The following is a 12369-nucleotide window of genomic DNA, read 5'->3' as shown; positions in this document are numbered from 1 at the left end:
CTTCCTTTCAGAAGATTTTTTGTGACTAGCCACCAACACAGACTCTGCCTTACCGCATAGGGAAGGGAAATGGGAAGATCCAAGGCCTGGAGTCTTTTGTCCCAGGCCGTGAGAAAAGCTCTCTGTAGCCTCCGAGAATGGATCTGGGCATAGGGTACTGCCTCGAAGGTGGCCACTAGCTTTCCCAACAGGCGCATGCAGAGGCGTATAGATGGCCTTGTGCTGCTTAGGACTAAGTGGATTAACTCCCTTATCGAGTCCACTCTGGACTGGGGCAGGAAGATCCGTTGTCGTCTTGTATCTAAAATCAGACCTAGATACTCCAACCTTCTTGTGGGCTGTAGGGCTGATTTGTCCCGGTTTAGAACCCAACCCAGGGACTCTAGGCAGTTTACTGCTAGCAACACTGCCCGATTTAAGCCGGCCGCTGAGTGGTCGACTACCAGAAGATCGTCTAAGTAGGCCATGATCAGAATGCCCTGTTCCCTTAGGATGGCTAACACGGGGGCCAGGATTTTCGTAAAAACCCGAGGGGCCGTGGCTAGTCCGAACGGAAGAGCCACGAACTGAAAATGCCGATAGTTTAGGGCAAAACGCAGATACTTGTAATGACCTGGGAATATCGGAACGTGCAGGTATGCGTCCTTTATATCGATGGAGGCCAAGAACTCCCTTCCTTGGAGGGCGGCCACCACCGAACGAATGGACTCCATTCGAAAGGACCGGACTCTTAAAAAGCGGTTTAATGACTTTAGGTCCAGTATAGGCCTGACGTCGCCGTTTGGCTTCGGGACAATGAAGAGGTTTGAGTAAAACCCTTGTCCTTGCTCCCCTGCTGGTACTTCCATAATCACTCCTTGAGATAGGAGTCGCTCTAGGGCGGACAGAAGTGATGCCTGCTTTTGAGGGTCGCCTGGAAGTCTTGACGTTTGAAAGTGAGGAGGGGGGAACTCCCGAAACTCCAGCTTGTACCCCTGAGTCACTGAGGACAGAACCCATTGGTCGGTAACTTTGGCCCCCCACAACTCCGAGAACAACCGGAGTCTTCCCCCCACTCGAGAGAGTGGGGGCGCCCCTTCACAAGGCTGCCTTAGGGGCAGCCTTAACCGGCTTACGGTTCCACGGTCTCTTGTTCCCTGCAGGTTGGCCTTGTGGCCTGTTTGCAGCTGCTCGTCCAGAAGGCCGTCGATACTGCCTAGAGAATGAGGGCCCTGGAACTGGAGAGGTTGGACGCTTAAAGGGACCCCGGAACCTTTTCTTAACCGGCAAGAGGGTGCTCTTACCACTAGAGATCTTTTGAATATATTTGTCAAGATCTTCTCCAAACAATCTCTCTCCTTGAAAGGAGAATCCTGTAAGGAGCTTTTTGCAGGGGGTTTCTGCAGACCAGTTCTTTAACCAAAGTAATCTTCTCATGTGAACCAAATACAGGGATAGGCGGGACGCCTGTTGGATTGAATCCTTGATAGCGTCTACCGCGAAACATAAAGCTCTAGGTAGGTCGGCCAAGTCCTGAGCCTGTTGAGCCGGGGAGGTCCTTTAGGGCCTGCTTGGCCTGGTCTTTTAAAGCCTGGCAGACGCCAATGGCAGCTACAGCTGGCTGGACCACTGCCCCCGCTGTGGCAAAGGATGCCTTCAGTAAGGTCTCAAGCCTTTTATCCACAGGATCTTTGAACATGTGAATATTGTCCACTGGACACGTTAAAGCTTTATTGACACATGATATGGCTGCGTCAACAGTGGGGACAGCCCATTTTTTTGAAAACTCCTCCTCTAAAGGGTACATAACTGCGAACCTTTTAGGAGGCAAAAAAATCCTGTCTGGCTTAACCCAGTCCTGAAATATCAGGTCCTTTAACAAAGGATGGACCGGGAACACCAGGTTGGCTTGGGGCGCTTTTAGGGAGCCCAATGAGGAAACAGCGGAAGCCAGAGGCTGAGGCAAAGGCATTTTAAAGGCTGACCGCACCATATCCGTTAAGGACTGAACCCACAATTTTTCTGCGTGAGAAGCTGAAAAAGGTTCTTCTATAGTAGAATCCTCAGAACCTAAATGGTCCAGGTGATCCTCAGCCTGGTCTCCTGTATCTTCCAATTCCTCAGTGGAAAGGACATCTTCCTCAGGAGATTCAAACCTGGGAGACGGGGATCTAGCCCGCTTCTTCCCGGATAAAGAGGCCGTAATAAGAGCGGCCATCCTTTTTTCAAATCCACCCAAGGTGGAGGCTAACATCTCTTCCGTGACATAGGAAGGAGTTGGTTGAATAGGGCCCGCCATAGCACCTAGCAACCCCGATGGCTCACCCAGGGCAGCAACCTCCGGATCCTCCGGGGAGGTAGGGGCAGGTGGATTCTGGGAAATATCCTCCGAGCCCGATGGGGAACCCTTCGGCTTTTTAATACCTTTAGCATTTTTAGCGTTCCCTGCACCCTTAGGAGCCATAATAAACAAATCTGAGATACTCCGCTAATATACAACTAACTGTAATAGCTGGAGGAAAACACACATTTACATAAATGAGGAAAAAATTAGGCTAGGGTAATGTTAGACAGAAACTAAACTTCCCAAAACCTAACAAGAGAAAACAATATTGAGCCCCAAGGGCTTAATCACATCCTAATATTGCTTCCCTTAATGCTGGGCTAGGAGAGTACCTAATAATAAAAGTACTCTGACTGCTACTTAGTACACCGGCTTTCCAGAGAAAATATGAGCTTAAACAGCTCTTTAGCAAGGTGTGTACAAAAAAAACGGCCACTAGGTGTCACTGTGTCAGCATAACATAGGCAAACCTATCCTGCTCAGCTCAGCATCGCTGCTCCGTGTCCCTTCACAGCCTTCAGCATACTGACAGGCTAAATAGAGTTTTCCCCTCTGATGTACAGAGGGGAGGGAACTCCCCGGGCGTCCCCCGCCCCCTCCACGCAGCGTCGGCGCCTATAACAGTGCGCGCGCGCGCTCCCGACGCCGCTCTGCAGGAAGCAGGAAGCCATGTGGGGAGAGGAGCCCAGGAGCTGCTGGAAGCACACACAGACATCAGGAAGTAAGTATTTTACCTGATATGCTCCCCTTTTACATCTCATGGAGCAAAAAACACCTTGTAGCAGCAGCAGCAGTCTATTAGCCCAGCCAGAGGAACAGTATACCTGGGTGTTTGAGCCATCCAGTCATGCAGACTTTGTGGTTTCTCTTTAGCCCATGCACAGAGGCATAAAAAGGCTTTCCCCCAGAGTCCCCCTGTGGGGAGCCCACTGACAAACCAAGTTCCGTAGGCCCCCCGCTTACCTTTCCACGCCGCAGGGTATTGCTCATGCAAGAGGCCCAATCTTCCCCCTTCACCGTGGGTATGGTCATAGACCTTCAGGGACCGGGGTCCAAGTCAGGAACACCACACACCTGGACCTATACAGCACTACTGGCAGCAGGTATTCATAGGTTAAAAAACCCAGTCCTGGAACCCAGAGTCCAGCCCTCCAAGGAGAGGCATTATAGGCAAAACCCCATCCACGAATTGGGGCCCGGGTACCGTCCACTTTGGCTATGAAGCACCTTGGACGGATCCGGTCGGCTGGCCCTGGTCCCAAGGACAAACTGCAGGCACAACCTTCAACGTGCACCAACACCTAAGACACTGGCGAAAAAAACTGAGGTACTCCCACTATGGGTGGGGGTTATATAGGGAGGGAACTTCCTGTCGGAGAGTGCCAGTGTCCATCACCTGAAGGTACACTATATAACCCATATGTAATGGCTATGCTGCTCTGTGTCCCGTGATGTACGATAAAGAAATTGCTGCATCGTTGTGCAGCGATCTTTGAAACTTCAGGACCCTCCTCCGTCACCCTGCTGCATTGTGGGAGACACACAGGTCCCAGAAGACAGTGACCACTCAGAAAGCGAAGTGTGTTTTGCTTCACTTTCTGTTTCCCTTAGTAAGGATGCCATCACCTGCACCCGGAGCCGTTAGCTCCCTGGAAAGGTAAGTGTCCTTACATTAAAAGTCAGCAGCTACAATAATTACCTTGGAACGAGGTTAGGGAAACTTATCTGGTCCACGCCGAGGGAGATGTCATCTTGCCTCGGCGTGTCTTCTGGGTATCGCCGCTCCAGCGCTGTGATTGGCTGGAGCGGCATATAGCTTACCGGTAAGTGAAAGTGGTAGTAAAGAGTTTACTACCACTTTAAGTGAAAAGGAGGGATCCGGGGTCTTAGACCCTGGATCCCTCCAAAAAAAATACCCGACACGTGACTATTGCAGTCACAATAGATGTTTACATTCCTTGTGACAGCAATAAAAGTGATACAAAAAAAAAAAAAAAAAGTTTGTTTTAAAAAGGGACAGTGTAAAATTATATTTTTTTTAAAAGCACACCATCTTTCCGTGTTCGCAAGCAGGAATGAACGCATATGCAAGTCGTGCCTCCAAATTTAAACAGCGTTCAAACCATAGCTGAGGTATCACCACGATCGTTAGATTGAGAGCAATATTTCTAGCACTAGACCTCCTCTGCAACTCTACACTGGTAACTGTTAAAGATGTTTAAAGTGTGGCCTGTGGGGATTTTTAAGTACCGTAGTTTGTCGCCATTCCACGTGTGTGCGCAATTTTAAAGCGTGACATGTTGGGTATCTATTTATTCTACATAGCATCATCTTTCACATTATACTAAAAAATTATTAAAATTGGGCTATTGTCAGTGTAGGTGTTTAAAAGACCGCTACGCAAATACAATGTGACAAAATATTGCAACGACCACCATTGTTTTTCTCAAGGGTCTCTCCTAAAAAAAGTATATATTTTTGGGGGTTACAAGTAATTTTCTAGCAACAAATACAGGATTTTTTAAAGGGACACCAAGGCCCCTTTCACACTGGGGCGTTATTCGAGGGTTTTCCAAAAGTTTTTCAAGCGAAGCCTCATCTGCAATCCCAATGTGCTGGTAAAGCACTGCTAAGACCCTAATGTTTTAGGGCGTTTTTGCAGTGCCTCAGTGTGAAAGGGTAAGGCGTTTTTACAGCGCTTTAAATTCATTTCAATGGAGAGGGGCGTTTTTGAAGCGTTTTTTTCAGCGCCCAAAAGCTGCTCCAAAGATGCTGCTTGCAGGACTCAGTGTGAAAGGGTCCATTGAGATGCATGTAGAGCGTTTTAATAGCGCTATTTTTAACGCTAAAACGCTGTAAAAACGCTTCAGTGTGAAAGGGGTCTAAAGGTTCCTTTTTTTATTTATTTTTAAATAACAAACATATTATACTTGACTCCACTGTGCAGCTCATTTTTTACAGACTGGCCCCAAACATCCTCTTCTGGGGTCCCTCAACGGCTTCTCCCCGCATTAGATAACCCCCTTGGAGAAGAGCTCTCCTGAGGGGGTTACCTTGCGGGCATGCTCCAGAGTCATACACTCGGTGTCCATAGACCCCCCCCCCCGGTCATTGGATTTGTTTGACAGCAGCAGCCAATGGCTGCGCTCTGCGCTGCTATCAATCTATTTAATCAACGCCAGGACTCTGAAGAAGAGAATGCCGGAAATGCGCCGAGCAGGTAACTGGCTCAGATGAGTAAAACAGGGGGGGGGGGGGGGGGTAGGGGGTCGATGATTGCCAGGTGTTTTTTCACCTTCATGCACCTTTACAACCCCTTTAAGCAACAAGTGTCTTCGGATCTAAGATGCAATTCTTCGGCGTCCGCTGGGTGGCGTTCCCTTTGTTTTCCGCTTCGAGTATGCAAATTAGCTATTTCCGACGATCCACGAACGTACGAGCGGCCGGCGCATTCCTTTACGTCGTCTCTAGTCGGCTTTTTTCGGCGTATAGTTAAAGCTGCTATTTCGTGGCGTACTCAATGTTAAGTTTGGCCGTCGTTCCCGCGTATAATTTTAATTTTTTTTGCGTAAGTCGTTCGTGAATCGGGATGGACGTAATTTACGTCCAGGTCAAAACCAATGACGTCCTTGCGACGTCATTTAGCGCAATGCACGGCAGGAAATTTAGGGACGGCGCATGCGCAGTTCGTTCGGCGCGGGGACGCGCTTCATTTAAATGAAACACTCCCCCCTACTCACCGATTTGAATTAGGTGCAGTTACGCCGCGAGAGATACACTACGCCGCCGTAACTTACGGCGCAAATTCTTTCTGGATTCGAAGCATCAAAAAGTAGGTTACAGCGGCGTAGCGTATCTCCCATACGCTGCGCCCATGCAATTCTACGTGGATCTGCCCCTTAGTATTCAAGGGCGTTAATAAGACCTAAAATGATTGTAAGCCTTAGTTTTTTGTTTAACAAACATGTCAACTTACCTTCCACTGTGCAGTTAGTTTTGCACAGAGTGGCCCCGATCCTCGACTTCTGGGGTCCCTCGGCGGCTCCTTCCCGCATCGTATAACCCTCTAGGAGAAGCTCTCTCCTGGGTGGGGTTACCCTGCGGACATGCTCCAGAGTCCAGCATTCGGCGTCCATAGACACGAATGCCGGACTCAGCACCGCCCCCCCCCCGCGTCACTGGATTTGATTGCCAATGGCTGCGCTGCTATCAATCTATCCAATCAGGAGCCAAGAACCCCTGGTTTACAACCCCTGCAAGCAGATTAACCTGCTATATATAAACATATGTGAACCAATGGAGTAAATGACATCACAATGCAAGAGGTATAAAGCTGCCGGACCAGCTGTATTATGTGAAAGGGTGTTTCCTCTCTGTACAGTATTTTGTGATCACTTTGTGGGTGCGGACACAGAACAAAAAGAACAAAGCTGGAAGGAAATTATGCATTCATTTCTTTGTCAGGCAGGTTGGCACTTGCATAGGGTTTTCCCCAGAGAATTAAAAACAGTAACTATATATGAAGCAATTACTATAAGTAATAGGTTGTATCAAATATACAAGCACTGGCACAATAGACTATCTGATAAAGCCTGCATTTACAGATGTATACTATCAAGTACTGCCCAATTTGTCCACAGACTTCAAATGTTTACACTCATTAAGGGGGCTTTTCAGTTGCAGTGTGTCCCTCCCGATGCTTAAGCCTAGTACACGCCACTAGTATTTTTAAGAAACTGTCAGCTCCAATCAGAGCCATTGTACTAACAACCCAATGTTAGTACAGCGATCTCCCCTGCAGGGCCAGATTAAGAACATCATGGGCCTGGTGCTGAGGATTTTGGCGGGGCCTTTTATAAATAATAAATAAATGCGTGGGAATGACATGAACGCAGCCCGGCCAAGGCAAGTGACCAAAGGCACAGAACCCAGACGGAAGACCGGGTGAAGATGGAAGTGTCCAGGCCCCGCCTGATTCATCACAGCGCAGCACTAGAGGGCTCAGTCTGAACATTTAAGTGTACCCTAATGTGCTGTGTATACTTGTACATTGTGGCATAACCTACCCCAGGGCCTCTAAAAAGTAGTAATGTCAGGAAAGTTTACTACCACTTTATTATCACAGGATCCCAAGAGCCTCTCATGGGGCCCCTACTGACCCAGTGGTCCTTGGGCAGTGCCTAAGTGCACAGTTGCCAACATTTAAAAAATATTTTCAGAGACACTTTTTTATATAGGTGCTATATTTAGAGTAGCTGAGATCCCCGATGTTCCTCTATACATCACAGTAGTAATCACAAAATTAAATGAGTACTAATAATGGGGCAGAACAAATATGAGAACTGAGATTTCCTAGTTGAACTAACAAAAGTGTGTCCATTCTAGAGCTGGTAACATTGAGGGTATTCAGTATAATTTTAAAGAACTGTTTTTGTGGGTAAGCGACATATGGGAGGAGTATGGACGGTATATAAGTGGGAAGTATGTGCAGGTGAGGGGGAGGAATGTGGAGGGTCTAACAGTGGGCACTATGTACAGGAGAGGAGTGCAAAGGGTACGGCAAAAGGCACTATGTACAGGAGAGGAGTGTGAAGGGTATGACAGTGGGCAGTATGTACAGGAAGAGTGTGGGCATATGACAGAGGGTAGTATGTACCAGAGAGAAGTGTGGAGGGTATGATGGGGCAGTATGTACAGGAGAGGAAAGTATGACAGTGGGCAGTATGTACAGGAGATGAATGTGGATGGTATGATAGTAGGCACTATGTATAGGAGAGGAGGGTGGAGGGTAAGACAGTGAACGCTATGTATAGGAGAGGAGTGTGGAGGGTATGACAGTGGGCACTATGTATAGGAGAGGAGTGTGGAGGGTATGACAGTGAGCAGTATGTACAGGAGAGGAGTGTGGAGGGTGCGACAGTGGGCACTATGTACAGGAGAGAATTGTATGACAGCAGGCACTATGTACAGGAGAGGAGAGGAGTGTGGAGAGTATGACAGTGGGCACTATGTACAGGAGTGGAAGGATATTTAGGGACTGCATAGTGGTTAAGCGGGTCATACATGGATTGAAATTACACCAATTATGCAGAGACCAGCCATAGTCGATCTATGTATGGGCTAGCTGGTTTTACACAAGTCAATCTATTAATCGACTTGAGTGCAACCAGCCTGTTAGGTTTTTCCCAAAACAATCAGTGCTGCCAGCTATAGTTAGCAACACTGATCATTGTACTCACTGGCAGAACACAATAACACTGCAGGAGTGATTCCCCCATCCACAGGTCAGCAGGCGAGAGGGTGTGTGGGGACAGGCTGGGGAGAGATACTAGTCAGTGGCTGGGTAGGCACTGGCTAGTATCAGAGCCAGATACACACAGGTTACATACGCGATCGTGATGTCGATTCAACCCCCCTGACGATCTCCAATGCAGAGTTTGCCGATTCTTTCATATAACAAGTGGAGAGACTTTCAGCTATCAAAAGAAAATATCTGGGCAGTCTGCCAAGTTTTTAACAGGAAACATTATAACTAACGCTTCCTTCTTAGATCAAAGGGATAAACTTCTGTGGGTAAAGAAAAAATCTGGGCAGTCTGCCAAGTTTGTAAACAACATGAAACATTGTAACCAACTTCCTTCTTAGATCAAACTTCTGTGTGTAAATGCAGGAAATTTAACCACTTAAAGTCCAACACTTGTTTAAGTTAGAAAGCAATATTATTTGCTAGAAAATTACTTGGAACCGCTAAACATTATATGTCAGCTTGTATTTATATTGGCCGCTCTGAATGTAGTTTCTGACAGGCTGTGCAAGCAGGCCCGTATCTCCGGAACCAAAAATGATAGCCGTCCCATATTTTGACCAGTTGTCTGCCTACCCCCCAAATGTGGGGTTTCTGTGACCTCTGGTCGTCGAGCTACAACCCCCGAAGTCGATCTTTTTTTTTTTTTTCAGATTTTTCTTTTTCTTTGGGGGGCAAATGGGCCTATCTTGAGAAAGGGGCCTGGAGCTGCAGCTCCATCAGCCCCTATGTTAATCCGGCCCTGCTCCCCTTCTGTTCTATTGTGTTCTGATAGGGGGGCGCCCCTCGCCAGAACACTGCTGGTTTTTCATCAGGCTCATTTGACAGAAGCCTGTCGGACCGGCTGCCATACACATGGGCTGAACGTTGGCCGGGTTTTATTGAACGTTCGGCCTGTGTGTACTAGGCTTTAAAGACAGGTGCAGCGTTCAGCCCCACTACATGCAGGTTGTCAAAGTCTGTGGGGATAAACACTGTATCATATGGTACACAAGTCCTTTGTGTGTTCCATAAGCTTGTCCCTAAATGGACAGGGCCCTAAGCACTATAAACTCTAGGGGACTGGGAAGCAACATGAGGAACCAATCAATCAGTTGTGCCACAGTGCATGATGATAGGAGAAGAGAGGAGAGCGAAAAAGAAGAGCTCAACATTCTGCCGATTCTACCCTTAGGCCCCTTTCACACAATCGGACCGATCAGGTCCACCTGTTTGTTTTTCAGGCATACAGGCTGCCCATTGTCCTCTATGGGGAGGCGAATGTTAGCGGACTACTCTGGGGAAGTTATGAGGACTTTTTTTCACACATTATGTTTGCATATAGAAATGCATTACATTACTATACACTAAGCAAGCATTTTACTGAAACAGATTCCTTCAGTCTGTTTTGTTTTGATTAGCTGTGATTGGTCAGAGCTAATCACATGGTACAGATGGGCTGTGATTGGCCTTGTGTCTGTACCATGTGATCACACTGACCAATCACAGCTAGCAACACAGTTGTATTCAATAGATGGCACAAAAGGAAGCCATCTATTGTTTACAACTGTCATGTGACCTGCTGTGATACGTCACGGCGATCACATGGTACCGGCAATAAGCTGGTACTCAGATCCATATGACACAGCCAGTGACAGATTGCGCTGCTGCCCCTACAGCAAGCCACAAAGTAAAGTATAGGGTGCCCCTATAGCAAGGTAAAAACAAACTTCTGCCTTTAGAATCACGCACTTCCTTCTCCTGCCTAGGACTACATGTCCCATGAGGCATTGCTCCTCACACATTAGAAAAATCACAAGTTCTCAGGCACTTACTGAAATGCATGGATGGCCTACCAAGCTGCACTGTACTTTCTGATATTTAAACAAATAATGCTTTCTGTATGCAGGCAAACTAAATGGTTGACCAATAAATCGAATATGAAAACAGTTAACAACTATTTTCGAAATTATGTCGATTAGTTGTTTCAGCCCTAATTAAACACTTGAATGTGAAAGTGACAGAGGGTCAATATAATTACAAAATCACCAACTTGTGCAGAAAACAGATTTAAACATACCAGTCAGCCCATTTGCAAAAATTCACTCTGTAGCAGAACTCCTGGAGCTGATCCAATTCCACAGATTTAGGCGTGTTGAACAGAGTGTGCCCACCACTGGCTGCCGTAGTGCCTACCACTACCCTTATGCACTTACTGTTGTCCTGATGTGACTAGTGGTCAGCAGGGAAATGCACAGGCCAATTACTTCAGTTTCATGTATACAGTGAGCGAAAAAAGTACTTGATCCCCTGCTGAGATGGCGCCCCCTGGAACTCATGTGTCCCAGGACAGGATGTCATACATTTGGCTGAAGAGCACCCAAACTTTGGCTGCTGAGGGCAAACTGGAAGTCTTGGAGAGCACTCAAACCATGTCAAACCAAAAGAGAGAAGCCAATCATCATGATGACATGTTTCAAGGGGCTTGCCCCTTCCTCATATTTCAGATCATCATCTTTTATTTTCCCCCAGAGATGTTTGCAGTGGACACATGACCGCTATGCAGTCCCTGTAATCTGTGGTATGAAAGCGCATTGTGTCACACATCCTGGTGTGCAGGTAAGCACTGCAATTCTATGAAACTTTGTTTCTTAGCTTATAATTGCACACTACTCATTACCTAACTGCCCTATGCTTGGATCATAGTAAGGTTCAATGTAGGAACTGCTGTCTATCAATTCCTTATGACTGCCCAGGCAGGCAAGCAAGGCAGCCTGTAACGTGGACTTCTGTCTATGAGACAGGGAGAGTACAACATGTGTTCCTACACTGTAAGCTCTAAAACGAGCAGGACCCTCTGATTCCTACTGGATGTAATTGTACTGTCTGCCCTAATGTTGTAAAGCGCTGAGCGAACTGTAGGCGCGTTATAAATCCTGTATAATAAAAATAATGCGTAGGTATTGCATACATTAAAAATGGGCACTGTAACCAGTATGCAGGGGTAATGACACCATAAGGACAGAGCTGCCTCTGGATAGCTTTTTTTAGCAAGATAAAACACTTGGGAAAACAAGTGGCAGATCAATGAAATGTATCTGCGGGAAATATTGGCAATTCTTTTTTTTTTTTACCTTTTGTAACTTAAACATTACTGTACATTTTGCTGAAAATGATTCTAAATATTTAATAATTGTACATACAATAATCTCTACAGTTTGTAAGCCAGCGGGCAGGGCAGTATATTTTTGGTGACCCTTTAAGTGCCATGCTCACAATAGTTCTGTAACATAATATGCAAAGCAATAAATTAAGTAATCTATTGAATTGTGGTAATCTGGAAAAAATTTCAATTATGGTTAATTTAACAGTCAATGCAGAAGGCCCATATTGGAAATCACCCTCAATTTACTAAAAATAAAAGTCCTAAAAACAAAGATGATGTGAATTAATATATCCTCTCCTATGAGATGATGCAACAAGGTACCAGAAACAAGGAGACTAAATAAAACATATATAGTAATTTGGCTTTAACATGTACAAAAGAAAACCTCAATCATATAGAAGGCCGAAACCAAAGGGGACACGAAAAAAGATGCGGCTGCATACCACCAAACATCCAATATTGATTTATTCATAATATCACGACTGCCACAGAACAGGTAATGCGTTTCACACTTAACTTGTGCTTCTTCAAGAAGCACGACCACCCTGCCCATTTAATCCATTGGATTACAATCACCTGGAACAGCGTTACCTTTTT

At 46.4% G+C, this 12369-nt stretch overlaps 1 protein-coding gene across 2 annotated transcripts in view; it reads right to left on the bottom strand.

The window, feature by feature from the left end:
• The window catches only part of RECQL5 (RecQ like helicase 5), a 182847-nt gene that overhangs the window by 129705 nt on the left and 40773 nt on the right, over positions 1-12369 (bottom strand). The window lies entirely within an intron of this gene.

The sequence above is a fragment of the Rana temporaria genome, chromosome 12, assembly GCF_905171775.1.
Source record: "Rana temporaria chromosome 12, aRanTem1.1, whole genome shotgun sequence".
Classification (NCBI taxonomy): Eukaryota; Metazoa; Chordata; class Amphibia; order Anura; family Ranidae; genus Rana; species Rana temporaria.
Note: the sequence above shows the minus strand (reverse complement) of the source record. Positions and strands in the feature narration are given on the sequence as shown.